The 14,000-nt window shown below is 53.0% G+C and overlaps 1 protein-coding gene across 1 annotated transcript in view; it reads right to left on the bottom strand.

Annotated features, from left to right (window-relative positions):
* The window catches only part of LOC119145944 (acrosin-like), a 60,901-nt gene that overhangs the window by 39,479 nt on the left and 7,422 nt on the right, over positions 1-14,000 (bottom strand). The gene's annotated exons all lie outside the window — the stretch shown is intronic.

The following is a 14,000-nucleotide window of genomic DNA, read 5'->3' as shown; positions in this document are numbered from 1 at the left end:
GGATTGCACACCCCTGACAGAGCCCCACGCAATGCCCTGCTTGCACGATCAGGGTGGGCAGGCCCCGTGGCAGGCAGCAGCGCCTGGCTCCCAGCTCTGCCTGCTAACAGCTCACAGGGCAACACCCAGCGTGGCCTCGCAGCCTCTTTGGGGAGTTCCCTGCCGCCCTGCTCTCTGCAGCCCTGTGCCACCGGCTCCTTCCCAATAAACAGACACACAACAAAGAACACAATGACTACAGCAGCATGCGCGTGCTTGGGTGTTGAAGAGCCAATCTGTTGATGGCCGTGGCAGCCAAGCAGTGCTGGGCAAGCCAAATAAGCCAAGCACAGCCCAGCAACGTCAACCTTCCTGCACAAAGCACGGTGAAATGCAGGTGCAGCACACTCCTCACTGGCTATGTCAGCCACAGCAACGCGCTCTGAGGTGGCCACCTCTCCACCTCCCAGAGGCAGGAAGGACTTGGAGGTGCTTGAGCATGCATGCCCTCAGCTGCTGCCCACCTAGGCATGCCCCCCCTGCGGGAGCTGCAGAAGGGCCTGCCTCTGAAGCTGCCAGGACCGTCCTCCTCTTGCTCTGTGCTTGGGCCCCGGCAAGCCATGGTGCTGCAGCTCCCAGCTCTGTTCCTACCCAGGACTGCAGGGCATGCCTCCAGCTGAACTGGGATCTCTGGAAACATGGGCATGCCCTTTGCTTCCTCTTGATCATGCAGTGAAAGGAGTTCTTATGGCTCTGCGGATGATGCTGGAGCATGCTCCCTCCCCAAACAAGTCCGGCTTTCTGTCCAGAGGCCTCAGGTGTTCCTCGTAGCACAGAGCGCAAAGTTCACTCCCCTGCACTCCTAGCAGGCTTGGTAATGTCCCCAACGCACAGTTTGCTACCCCAGCACTCCGATAGTCAGTGGTGTCACCGAGGTGAAGCCACCGCGGAGCCCTCAGGCTGAACATGGTCAGTTGTGGGCGGAAAGGGGTCTGGTGGCTCTGCGACAGGGATCCCATGTGGAGCAACCTGCGGTGACACAGTTGGAGGCAGACTGAAAAAACACTATGTCTGCGTGGCTGGGTTTGGACAAAATGGCCTTTCTTGTTTATACAATTTTTTTATGTATCTTAGACAGTACATGTGTCAGTCCCTGACAGGTTTTTGTGTTCTTCTTCTTGCTTGCTATTTGCTGTTGCTGTAGGTGCCCGTAGGCTGTGGTTCTAAATTCAAGTCCTTCACATCCTGTTGACATACCTGACAATTTGTGGCTGTCTTATGTAGGACAAGGCCTCAAGGACAAGAGTCCAAGTGCTGATAGCCTGATGAATAGAGTTAGAACTTGTAGGGCACAAGCCCTGGGAACAAAGGAACAAGCTAACTGCAGACCCCTGAGCCGTTACAGTTGAGGAGGCAACCAGACGGACAGAGAAACAAGTAGCCAGATAAGGGAACGCATAGTGCCGATAAGTAACTTTGTTAATCAAGAAAGCCGGGTAGAAAGAAGCCCCCTAATTTTGGAATAGAAATTGTTGCTAGGTCAAGGTAAACCAATAAGTTCCTATTGTTTTAACGGTGTGCCTTAAATATCAACCAATCAGTGTTTTTTACGCTTAAGATTTAACCAATCAGTGTGTAATATGTAGAAGGTAGAAACGTATATATGTGTAAGAAAATCACTAATAAAAGGACAACTTGCTTGCATCAAGCTGCGTCCCGTCTCTTCATTTGCCGCACCAAGCCTGCTAGGAGTGCAGGGGAGTTGCGCTCTGTGCTACGAGGAACACCTGAGGCCTCTGGACAGAAAGCCGGACTTGTTTGGGGAGGGAGCATGCTCCAGCATCATCCGCAGAGCCATAAGAACTCCTTTCACTGCATGATCAAGAGGAAGCAAAGGGCATGCCCATGTTTCCAGAGATCCCAGTTCAGCTGGAGGCATGCCCTGCAGTCCTGGGTAGGAACAGAGCTGGGAGCTGCAGCACCATGGCTTGCCGGGGCCCAAGCACAGAGCAAGAGGAGGACGGTCCTGGCAGCTTCAGAGGCAGGCCCTTCTGCAGCTCCCGCAGGGGGGGCATGCCTAGGTGGGCAGCAGCTGAGGGCATGCATGCTCAAGCACCTCCAAGTCCTTCCTGCCTCTGGGAGGTGGAGAGGTGGCCAGTGGTTGGCAGGCCTGGTCCTCTTGCAAGGTGGGGACGCTGGGGCTGAGCAGGCACGTCGGCTGACACCGCAGGCCATCCACATGCCTGAGAGGCTCTCTCTCCCCTCTTGCTTGTCACCTCGTCCAGCTTCAGGTTCACTAGTGAGCTGTGCACGCGCACAGGGCTCCCAGCAGCAGCTGGCCCGAGACACTGGGGCTTTCCAAGTGCTGGCTGCCTGTGGCCTGTCTTGCCGTCGGCCTTTGCTAGCAGCCAGGCCTGGGGACCCACCGTGTGGCAGGTGCAGAATGGGACCACACAGGAAGGGCTTTGGGGTGGCTCTCCAAAAGAAGCCAGTGGGTACTGTGGTGATTAGGCGCAGGGCTCAGGCAAGCAAGGCAGCCAGCACTTTGCTTCTGTGTGACCGGCTCCTTGATCCCCCCTTCTCTCCATTTGCCGTGCTTATACGTGCCCCTCATCTTCCCTGAGTCCTGCCTCTCTCAGCCCTGCTCTCCTCCCAGACACGGGGCCAAGCCCGGTTATTTCCCACCCCCCCCTTTGCTCCCAGGTTTGCCCCATCTGTCAACACACGTGGTCTTTGGGTGTTGTTAGCTAGGTCACCTTGGACTTGTGTGCCATTACTGACGGGCTTGCCTGGGAACTGCTGTCCCTGCCAGAGTCCTCTCCGCCAAATGACCCCAATCTCTTCCTTCAAGCGTCTGTGAAGTGTGGCCACCTCTGATGGCATTCCCCACTAGCCACCTGCCAAAACCGGTGCTGAAAGAGCAGGGTTTCCCCAGCAGACAAGTTGTCTTCTCCAAGGCTGCCTTCTGCCTGCTCTCAGCAGACACGTGGGAACCGGCTGCCGGTCCCTTTTCAAAACACAAAGCAGCCTTGAGCCCGCTTGCTTGGAGGCCAGTTCTGGGGCCTAGGAAGCCCTGCTGCACCTCAAGGGCCTTGAGAGCAGCTCTTCCACTTTCAGACAGAGCCTGCGTGGTCCTCCTCCTCGGGACCCGATTGCTCCCTCCGCTGTGCGCCTTATGCCTCGCCACAGAAGCCAGGATGGCAGCAGGGAGCTGCCGCACCTTTCACAAGCTTGGAGGCTGCCAACCTTCAAGCCATTGCCCTCGACCCTCCAGGGACCTAGCCCTGCTGTGCAAATGCAATGCACGTGCCTGGCTCCTGCTTCTCTCCTGCACTCCAGCAGGAGAGTGAGCAAGGCTCCTTCAGTAAGCGGCAGAAGACAGACTGACGAGGTGAGACTGATGCAAGCTCTTGCAAAGCTGTGAACAATGGCACGTTGGGCTGCGAGCAGGAGCATCCTTCTCTCTCTAGAGCTTCACGTTGATTGCCCTTGCCACAAGTGCCATGGTCAGTGGGTGCCCAGAACAGCAATCCAACCCACAGACAGCAAGGATATGACACCTGCCAGAGCGCGTTGCTGTGGCTGACATAGCCAGTGAGGAGTGTGCTGCACCTGCATTTCACTGTGCTTTGTGCAGGAAGGTTGACGTTGCTGGGCTGTGCTTGGCTTATTTGGATTGCCGAGCACTGCTTGGCTGCCATGGCCATCAACAGATTGGCTCTTCAACACCCAAGCACGCACATGCTGCTGTAGTCATTGTGTTCTTTGTTGTGTGTCTGTTTATTGGGAAGGAGCCGGTGGCACAGGGCTGCAGAGAGCAGGGCGGCAGGGAACTCCCCAAAGAGGCTGCGAGGCCACGCTGGGTGTTGCCCTGTGAGCTGTTAGCAGGCAGAGCTGGGAGCCAGGCGCTGCTGCCTGCCACGGGGCCTGCCCACCCTGATCGTGCAAGCAGGGCATTGCGTGGGGCTCTGTCAGGGGTGTGCGATCCCAGCTTCCGCCTCCAGTCCTGCTTGGAACCCCTCCTGTTGCCCCCCATCCCTCCCCCACCGCCACCACGCCCAGCACCTGGAACCAGGCACTCTGTGACATCAGCCCCGTGTCCAAGGGAACCCCAGGCAACAGGAATCCTGCGGGCACTCTGTCGGTGGCCGTAGTGGTGGCGACAAGCCTTCGTTCTTGCAGCTGCCACATGTTGCTGGTAGTGATGGATGTTCTCCTCCTCCTCGTTGTCCTGCTGGCCATGTGCTGTCCTGTGCATGGCACATGGGATAGCTGTGGGTAAGTGGCCCGAGGCTCTGGGAGGGACATTGGGCAACCCTTGTGAGCTTCTCTGGAGGGGTCCTGCTTGTCCCCCATGGCCACCCCAGTGGCTCTTGAAGGCCATCTGGGAGGCTCAGCTCCTTGCCATCACCCAGGCTGCCGGCACAACTCGTCTACGGGCTGAAGCAGAAAGCAGGGAAAGGGGAGCGGGCACGCACCCCACGGGTTTCCTCGGCCCTTCTGGCCATGCCTTGAGGGGAGGGAAGACAGCTGGCCTTTAGCCGGAATGGCACAAGCTTCCATGGAGCTAACCAGAATGGAGTTTCTGGTTACAGAGGCACCTGCGGCCTTCGGCCTGCGGCTTTTCACTACGGCATGTCGCGCGTTGTGGGTGGCACAGATGCCCAGCCAGGGGCCTGGCCCTGGATCGTCAGCATCGAGGCTCCCTTGGAAGGAGGCACGGCGCACATCTGCGGGGGTTCCCTCATCAGCCCACAGTGGGTCCTCACATCAGCCCACTGCTTCATCGAGGCCAGGTAAGGAGGACCAGGGATCGGGGCTAGCCCCACACTCTAGCAGGTGCCCTGAGCACAGCAGCACGTGCTGCAGCATGTCCTGTTGCCCTGCAGTACGCCCAGTGCCTGGGCACTCCGCAGCCACCTGAGAGGCTGCTCAGGAGAAGGCTGGGCTCATGCCACTGCTTCCCAGCAGCCTCCAGCTCGACACTGCTTGAGCCCAAGGAGCACGTGGTCTGTCGCACCCTCCCAAGCACTGCTTTCCTCTCTGCCTTGCCAAGCAGAAGGCAGGGCGACTGCTGTGCTGCTGCAGCATGTGGCTCTGCTCCCTCTGAGCCCTCTCTCCATCTGCCTTCCAGGAACATCACCATGTGGCAGGTGGTGGTAGGTGCCACCCGGCTGACCCAGCTGGGACCTGAGGCCCAGGTGCGCAACATCAAGCAGCTGCTGGTTCACCAGCACTTCAGTAATATCACACGGAGGAACGACATTGCCTTGCTGGAACTGGAGCAGCCTGTCCAGTGCAACAGCTACGTACAGCTTGCCTGCGTGCCCGATGCCTCGCTGAGAGTCTCGGAGCTGACAGAGTGCTACGTCAGTGGCTGGGGTGCCAGGACTGCAAGAGGTGAGCTCCCAAAATGTAGTCACGTTGCGAGTGCAAGCTTGGCCAGCTTGGGGAGGCAGGTTGCTCTTCCTGACAGCAGGGGCGAAAGCCAGAATCAGGCTGTGGGGACGTATGCCTCTTAGAGAGGGGGGCGTGAGCCACTGACCCAGAGCAAGGCAGAAAGGAAGGAGCGGTCCAGCGCCTCCCCACATGCAAAGCCAAGCCCCGGGATAGGGCTTCAGTCACGCAGGGAAGGAGAACTGGCAATGAGCTGCTGGGTGTTCATTCCTTTCTGTGCTCTTCACAGCTGGAGGATCGGCGTATGTGCTGCAGGAGGCCCAGGTCCACCTCATTGATGCCGGGGTCTGTAACAGCAGCGGCTGGTACAGAGGGGCCATCCACACCCACAACATCTGTGCTGGCTATCCGCAGGGTGGCATCGACACCTGCCAGGTAGGAGCATGCTACAAGCCAAGCCCCGGCAGCACGGGCAGCCCCGCCACAACCGCCCAAACCTGCACCGTCACGGGCTTTTCCTGGCCACTCACACTCCCATTGCTGTGTCCCCACTGCTGAGGGCCTAAACCCATTTCCCCATGGGTAGGGCCTTTGCCCAGGGCCTGCCTGCCTTGTCCCAGAGGCCTGGCACTTTGTTCACAATGCCCACCCAGTGCCCTTGGCAGCCCAGAGCTTCACCATCCCAAGCCAGACACAGCCTCCTGACACACCTGCAGCACCAACGTGCCGCAGGAAGAGCGAGCCCTGCCTTACAGGCCCACCGCCCCCTCCCAGGAAAGCTTCTCCAGAGCTTGGCTGGCCACTAAATACAGCTCTGGAAGTGCCATGAGAGGGAAGGAGCCAGCCACTGGGCTGACGGTGGCCACCCAACAACCCCTTCATCCTCTCTCCTCTGCTGCAGGGGGACAGCGGTGGGCCTCTTGTGTGCCAAGACAAGAGCGCTGACTACTTCTGGCTTGTTGGCCTGACCAGCTGGGGGATGGGCTGTGCGAGAGCAAAGAAGCCCGGAGTCTACACCTCCACCCAGCACTTCTACAACTGGATCCTGGAACAGATGGGCCTGCACACAGTAGTAGCGACTACGGCAAGGCCGCAGCCAGCCTTCACCTCCACCCCCGTTCACAGGCCAACACCAACAGAAGCAGGAAGGTTTATACCCTGCCCACTTCCAGTGCAGAAGCTGTGGGATTTCCTTTCTTGGCTGCAGAAGTTGGTGCAGTTCCTAATAGGAGAAAAGGTTTGATCACCGGGACGGAGAGGATCCAGGGCTGGCTGCAGCGCACCACCACCATTTCCCGCTGGGGCAATGCCTGCTGATGCAAAGGCAGCCTCAGTGTCAAAGGCCTGCTCTGTCCTGCCCGCGCTCCTCTCAACAGAAGAGCTCAGCTGGCTGAGTCCCTGCAATAAAGTGTTTCAGTTCTGTGGCTAACCAGGCGCCAGTCCTCTTCAGTCTTGTGTGCAAGGCCAGGACTTCCACGCCCGGCACCTGCCGGAGGAAGCAGGCTGCAGGCAGACAAGTCGGGCACAAAGGGTCACAGCAAAGGGCTGAAGCTCTGCCTGCTCAGCAAGAAGGATGAGGGTGCAGTGGAACAAGGGAAGGCAGGTCATTGCGGGGCTCAGGGCCTTGGGGATGGCAGCTGGAAGCACAGACTGCCTTAGGCCCGCTCCTGGTGGGATCCCTGTGTGCGTCTGTATGAGGCGCAAGCGAACTTGAATGCGGACTCTCAGGGCCCAGGAAACACAGATCTAGAAAGACCCAAGGCTTGCACCAGGCACTGGTGAGGGAGCCTTGGCCTTGAGCCCCACATATGACATGGACTTAATTTCTAGACTGTTATCTGAGGCATCTACGAACACGCTGTGCTTATGAATCCAGGGAGTGAGGCTGTGTTTCTGTTTCAGTAGCCTCATCCTCTGGTCTCATGGTTTAATGCCGGCCGGCAACCAAGCACCACGCAGCCGCCTGCTCACTCCCCCTCATCCGGAGGGCTGGGGAGGAGAATCAGAAAGGAATGTAAAACTTGAGGGTTGAGATAAGAACAATTTCATAATTTAAACAGAATAAAGAGGTAAGAACATCAGTAATAACAATGATAATAGTAATAATTAAAATGGAAAGGTGGAGGAAAGGGGTAAAATCCAAAGGAAAAGGGAAAAGGGGAGAAAACCCCCAAGTGATGCACAGTACAACTGCTCACCACCTGCTGACTGATGCGCAGCCAGTCTCCGAGCAACGATCCCTCCCCAGCTAACCCTCCTACTTTCTATACCAAGCATGACGTCCCATGGTATGGAATACCTCTTTGGCTGGTTCAGGGCAGCTGACCTGGCTGTGTCCCTTCCCAGTCTCTTGTGCTCCCCCAGCACTCTGGCTGGCAAGGCCCAAGAATCCAAAAAGTCCTTGACTTTAGTATAAACATTACCCAGCAACAACTAAGAACATCAGTGTGGCTATCAACATTGTTCTCACATCACAGGCAAAACACAGCACTGTACTAGCCACTAAGAAGAAAATTAACTCTATCCCAGCTGAAACCAGGACATGTGGAAACCCAGGAAAGGCCTGGACTGCATTCACATGGGTGTAAGCAGTGGCTACATCTGCAGGGATACTTGTCAAGGTATTGCTTTGTCTGTGTCAATCTGTTTTGCCCTTCACATTCATTGTGGCACTCTCTCTGTGTGTATGTGCGTGTCTGGCTCTTTGGAATGCAGCTGCACGCACGTGGGAAGATCCATTTAGGCTGGCATAGGAGCAGCCCCCCAGGTGCCCACCTCATTCAGATCAACCAGACCTGAAAGGAGAAATCCCACAGTGTTCAGAAGCCTGCTGCCTCTGGCTGCTCCGTAACGGAGTGGGCAAGGAAACCCAAAGCAACTCTGCAGCAGAGATCACCGGGTGGGCAGGGAGGCAGCTCTGACTGCCCCACAAACAAAGCAGCGAAAGCCATTTATCCTCGCATCCTCTTCCTGAGCTTTCCCCAACACCATTCTTTTACCTTCAGCAAAATCTCTCCCTATTACCAGCAACACTACCCTGAAACCAGAAATTGCACATCCTCTTCTTCATTCTCCCCTTTCAAACACCTTTTCCCAACACTACAAGCAGAACAACACCAAGGCAATTAATAATTAACTTCCCCTCCATCATTATCAATACATTACCATCAAGTATCATGAGTGTCTATTTACTTCTTGTTCCATGATTGTTTCTCAAGGCCAAAAAACCAAACCCACTTATGGGACTTCTTCCCATTGTCCTTTGCATGTACCAAAAGAACATGAACTGCCATGCTGTATTGGAGATTATGCTTCCCTTTCCTAGGCCATTTCTCTTGATCACCTAAGGTATACAAGGGCCACCAGTGATGACAATATTCGGCCCATTTTGTCTGAGTGGGGGGGTCACCCCAAAACTTGCTCCAGCATCTTAATAAACAACCCAAAAGAACTCTGAAGAACCAACTCCCTCTAGCAGAATGACCAGATCCCATGTGTACAAAGTTTCAAAATCATAAACGCTCAATACCTAAACCAGACCCTGCATACAAAACTGGACAGAGGCAAAATCCAGCACCCTGGCAAAACTACTCCGGTGCGTGCTTGCGGTGCTCACGATTTCTCTGGTCTGTCGAGATTCCGGAAAGCGGGTCCCGTTTGGTCACCATGTTCTGTTACTGAAAATCATAACCAAGAAAGCTCTCTGAGCCAAAGGACAGTTTAGGAAGCTGACAGTGGTTTATTGCCATGCTGGATGCACGGTGGATTTTTCCTCCTAACCCACACACCAAGTTCTCGAGGGTACACATTACAGAGGATAATACGGCACACTGGAAGGACACGCTGGAGCAGCTCAAGGAGAAGGTGCTGCCGACAGAGGCCCATGATGCGGCTGGGTGAGTGCAGTGGGGATGGGGATGGCTTTGGGCATCTCGCCCTGTTCCTTCCAGCTATCCCAGCTGGTGCTCGCGAGGTACCCTGGCATCGGAGCACTTTAGCCAGCGAAGAGTGGGGATGCTGATCAGGAATCAGTGCCTTTTCCTCCCACCGGTAGCAGGTTCCTGACATGAAAGGAGGCAGGAGGAGGGGGCACGTGCAGGACAGAGCCCTCCCAAACCAGAAGTGGGAGTGGGTGCAGAGGCTTTCTGGAGCAAGGCTGGGGGGTGACGGCTCATCTCCCCAAGCAGGGGTGTGACATTCAGTGCTGGGGAGCTGGGTTGTGACCTGCTCTCCTGGCAAGGCGCAGGGGGGTAATTAGCGCTGACGAAGGGATGAAAGCGGTGTGAGGGCTGGTTTGGATGGCAGGCATGGGAGCCTGCGCCCTTCCCCTCGCACCCCTGCGCGCCCTGGGCAGCCACAGGTGTGAGGGTGTCTGCCTGGGGGGACCAACCCTGCCAAGGTCCCTCTGCAGCCCTACGTGCCTGTGGGGGGGGTGGGGACCCTTTCGTGGCAGCAGCAGGCAGGGGATGCCTTTGGCTACAAGCCTGTGGGCTTTGGGGCGCTGCTTTGAGCCAGAGTTGGTTGTTTGCCCCCTGTCACCCACCCGTGGCTCCTGCCTTCTCCAGGAGAATTACGGCCATCCCATTGCTGCCGCCGCTGACCCCTGCCTCACTGGGCACCCGGGTGCCATCATCAAGCAGTAGCAAACTCAGCATCACAGCCACAGGTAGGGGACACGGGGACCCATCCCCGGCCCCTGGGGATGTCATACCACGGCAAGGGAGGGCTCTTCCCAGGTGTGGGCAGAGGGTCTGGGGGTGCCTGGGCAGGGCAGGGGAGCAGAGATGTGCTGGGGAGGGTCAGCTGTTCTTGCCCCAGGCCTGTGGGGTCCTACAGCCTTGCCCGGCGCTGCCCCATCGAGCCCATTTTTCTGCCTCAGTGGTGCGGAAGCCACGTGATGAGCTGTGCCTGGTCTCAGCCTGACCTCAGGTTTGCTGGGGCATCAGGTGCCTCCTGTGAGATAAGTCGCCAAAATTCAGCTCCGCAGCAGCCTCACCCACCGGGTGCTCTACGGCCACTCCAGCCCCCTATCCTGTGCGGCGAATGAAGAGACGGGGCGCAGCTTGATGCAAGCAAATGTCAATTTATTGTACAGAAGCACGTGTTTTTATACACTTTCAGAAACTGCGTGTTTTAAACAGATTGGTTCTTGAAGCTAAGCCTTGCATACTAGGCAATCCCTGATTGGTGGTTAACTACCAGCAATTAACCACAAGGTGTTACCGCTCCTTGGCGCCTTCCTTGGCGCCATCCGTCTCCCACTCCCCTGTGCTCTGCAAACATGCCTCATCATGTTAATTGTTGTCTAGACAAGCTCCAGCACATTCCCCTCCGCTAACTGATTGCCACTCATGGTCCTAGTTTCCAGCCCGCTCCTGCATCGCCCCCTTCCTGTTGCACAAAAGAACCCCTGAAACCGAACAAAAACAAGGCACAAGTAATAGAACAAATAAAAAACCAACTAAGACATATTATCAATGTCAAAATAACCCACTGTCTTTGTTCCGTACAATTTTACAATTTCCCCTTTTTGTTTTTGAACAGCTGGTACCAGGTTTGCCATGTTCTGCAGGGCCCTTGACAACATGACAGCAACCAAGGTAATAGCAAACAAGCAATACTGCCAATTGAGTGAATGGATGCCAAAAAGGCTGACATTTTGTCAGATTTGGTAACATGTTGCTGCAATGGGGCGCCTAAAATCCACCCAGCACATACCATCAAAATCCTCACAGCCATGTCCTTGAACCAACAACAAAAGCAGTGGCAATTTTGACTCACATTCTGAACTGCCTAACAAACAAGGTGATTTAACTCTTTAATGCTTTCCCTGCTGTTACTCTGGATAAGAGAAGAACCGCTGCAATACGTTCCCATCATAGCCTCCTACTACATTAGCATCTACAGAAAGACAATTATTGACATTCAAAGTATAAACAATATCAACTTCTTTTGGATTAACATTATACATAGGTGGAAGGGCACACCAAACAAGGACTGGTTCAGTCAACAGGTTCGAAACATAGCATGCTTTCTCTGAACATACGTCTGGGGTCATTCCCTTCATTCCCTCTTTTTTTATGCAACCAGAGACACTTTACCATAACAGAGAAGCTCCTATTTACATCTCTGAGCCCGGACACAAACTGCAGCTGTATGCTCCACCAGGCTCAGGGCAGAAATCGTTCATGTAGTTACATAGCTATATATCTCTACAAGTATGCAGATACCTATTAAACACTAGATAACCATGTTTATCTTTCCTAGTCTCCTTCACAATACCTAGCTGTTCTCTCATCTATTGTTAGGTCAAATAATTCTCTAGTTTCCTCTCCTATCTCTCTCTTCAGACATTTTCTATCCTCTTTTTTGCTTGTTAATTGCGACAAGGCAAGGGTTGTTTGTAGCTGGGTGACCATGACCTGCTTTATGTTACAATCAACTAAACACTGAATACAGGAAAAAAAGGTATGGGAGACATAAGGCAAACATCAATAAGGTGGTTAAAGATAATTATAATAAATCCCATAATACTTTTGAGTCATGGCCCAAAGTTTCCCAGCTGTGAGAAGAGACCAAAGGCATCCCGCCCCTGGCTCTGTTGCAGATCTTTGTTTTAAGGCTTTTGAGTTTTGTATACTTTTGTAAATTAATTCACAGTGGCCACTCAGATTCACGTAACACATCCTATCAAAGTCTTCACACTTGTGTCCCTGTGCTAATAATAAAAATCAATAGCAACTCGGTTCTGTAGCAACATATGATGGACAGAATCAACATCTGTTAATAAGCCAGAAAAAAAATATAGTATTTGTAGTATTACTTTGTTTAGCAAGCTAGCAGCCTAATTTACTAAGCAAGTTAAAAGCGAGTACTATTCTTACAGAAGAGATTAGAGAAGCAAAAATCTGTTATGCTGCATTCCAGAACTCAGCCTGAGAATTACAGTCTGCTGTGAGTTCTGCGTTACAATCATTTGACACATGTTGGGGTTGCGATTGTGAAAGTTGCCCGTTTACAGTTTTCATTGGCATTATCACAGCTAGTTGTTTTAAAAGCAACTCTTGAGCTTCCTGATGTTCGACTTGTTGCAAAATATTCTGAAGACAATCAATCAAGTTAGTATTAAAGTTAGTGACTCTCTAGGACCCTGCAAGACTGTGGCAAGACTCCCGCATCTGGACTGCCTTAATAGCCATCTCATTCATTTGCAAACAGTTGTCCCTGGGATACCTTGCCTGAATCACAGAATCAGCACAGTTAATTGCTCCAGCTAACTGCTCATAGTTAACAGCAATTCCCCGATTAAGGTTTTCAGTCAAGGCCACTACACATAGCTCACAAAAATCAAATAACCACATCATATACTGTATCAGTTAGTACCATACAAAGCAATAACTTCCAATCATGCAGTGTGAGTGTATAAAGCTCTGCCATCACTTCAAGAAGGGACATAGCAAATGTATTATGAATCCTCCCTTCCCGCACTGCTTTGCTTAATTCTTTAACAGCCTCGTATTGCGCAGGCTGCCACTCTGCAGGTTGATTTGTCTGACAAAATACTGAACATGCCCTAGCGACTCCCAAAACCTATCACTGAAGTATTTCCCACTTGCATTCCTGCCACCAATCCCTCAGACTCCCTTTCACCCTCCCCCAAAATACAATCAATGCATCAGGAGAGACAAGGGGGTGGGGGAAAGGTCTAGCTCCTTTTCCAGATCTATAGGACGTGGATCAAAAGGTTTATCAGTGTCAATGGAATCATTGTCCGAGTTGTCCTGTTCCTGTGCTTGGTCTAAACGTATTACCTTTGTTAAGTGGTTTGATCCAGGGCGATATTGTCCGTTCCGAGCGCTGTAAAAAGCGAAATCTAGATGCTAGATCCTGAATTTGGTTACCTGACGTTAATGCAAAACAGAAATCATCACGCAGTTTTTATTTCATTCTGTAGGGTCGGTGTCGGTATCAGTTGTCTGCGGTAAAGGTTCAGGGAAAGGTCGTACATTCTTTGCTGGGATCCATCTGGGTCCTCTTTCTGTGGAGACACAAGCGTAACCTTTTCCCCATGTAACAAGAGGATATGGTCCCATAATTTTACCTGTTTCTGGTTCTCGAACCAATACTGGGGCTTTAACCCGTGCCTCGAAGGAGGTATTTGCAGTAAAATGTCGAACTGTCGGTGGGTTGTTATCTATTAAAGAACAATTTAAAAAATTAAAAACATACAATGCTTTCTGTAACCGTTCCTCCGGAATAGCCATTCCCCCTTTTTGTTGTTGTAATAGACGTTTTAGAGACTGATGAGACCGTTCAACGAGAGATTGACCGGTGGGGGAATGAGGAATGCCAGTAATATGAGTTATACCCCATAGGGCAAAAAAGGTTTTTATAGTTGTTGAAACATAAGCTGGACCATTATCTGTCTTTATCTTTGAGGGAATACCCAAAGTAGCAAAAGCACGCATTAAATGTCTACGAACATCTCGGGCCTTTTCTCCTGTGTGACAAGAGGCAAACAAGGCACCTGAAAATGTATCAATGGAAGAGTGGATATATTTAAGGTTACCAAATTCAGAATAATGTGTGACATCTGTTTGCCATAATTGTAGGCTTTGTAATCC

The sequence above is a fragment of the Falco rusticolus genome, chromosome 4 (genome assembly GCF_015220075.1).
Source record: "Falco rusticolus isolate bFalRus1 chromosome 4, bFalRus1.pri, whole genome shotgun sequence".
Taxonomy (NCBI): Eukaryota; Metazoa; Chordata; class Aves; order Falconiformes; family Falconidae; genus Falco; species Falco rusticolus.
This window is presented reverse-complemented; position numbering and strand designations above follow the sequence as displayed.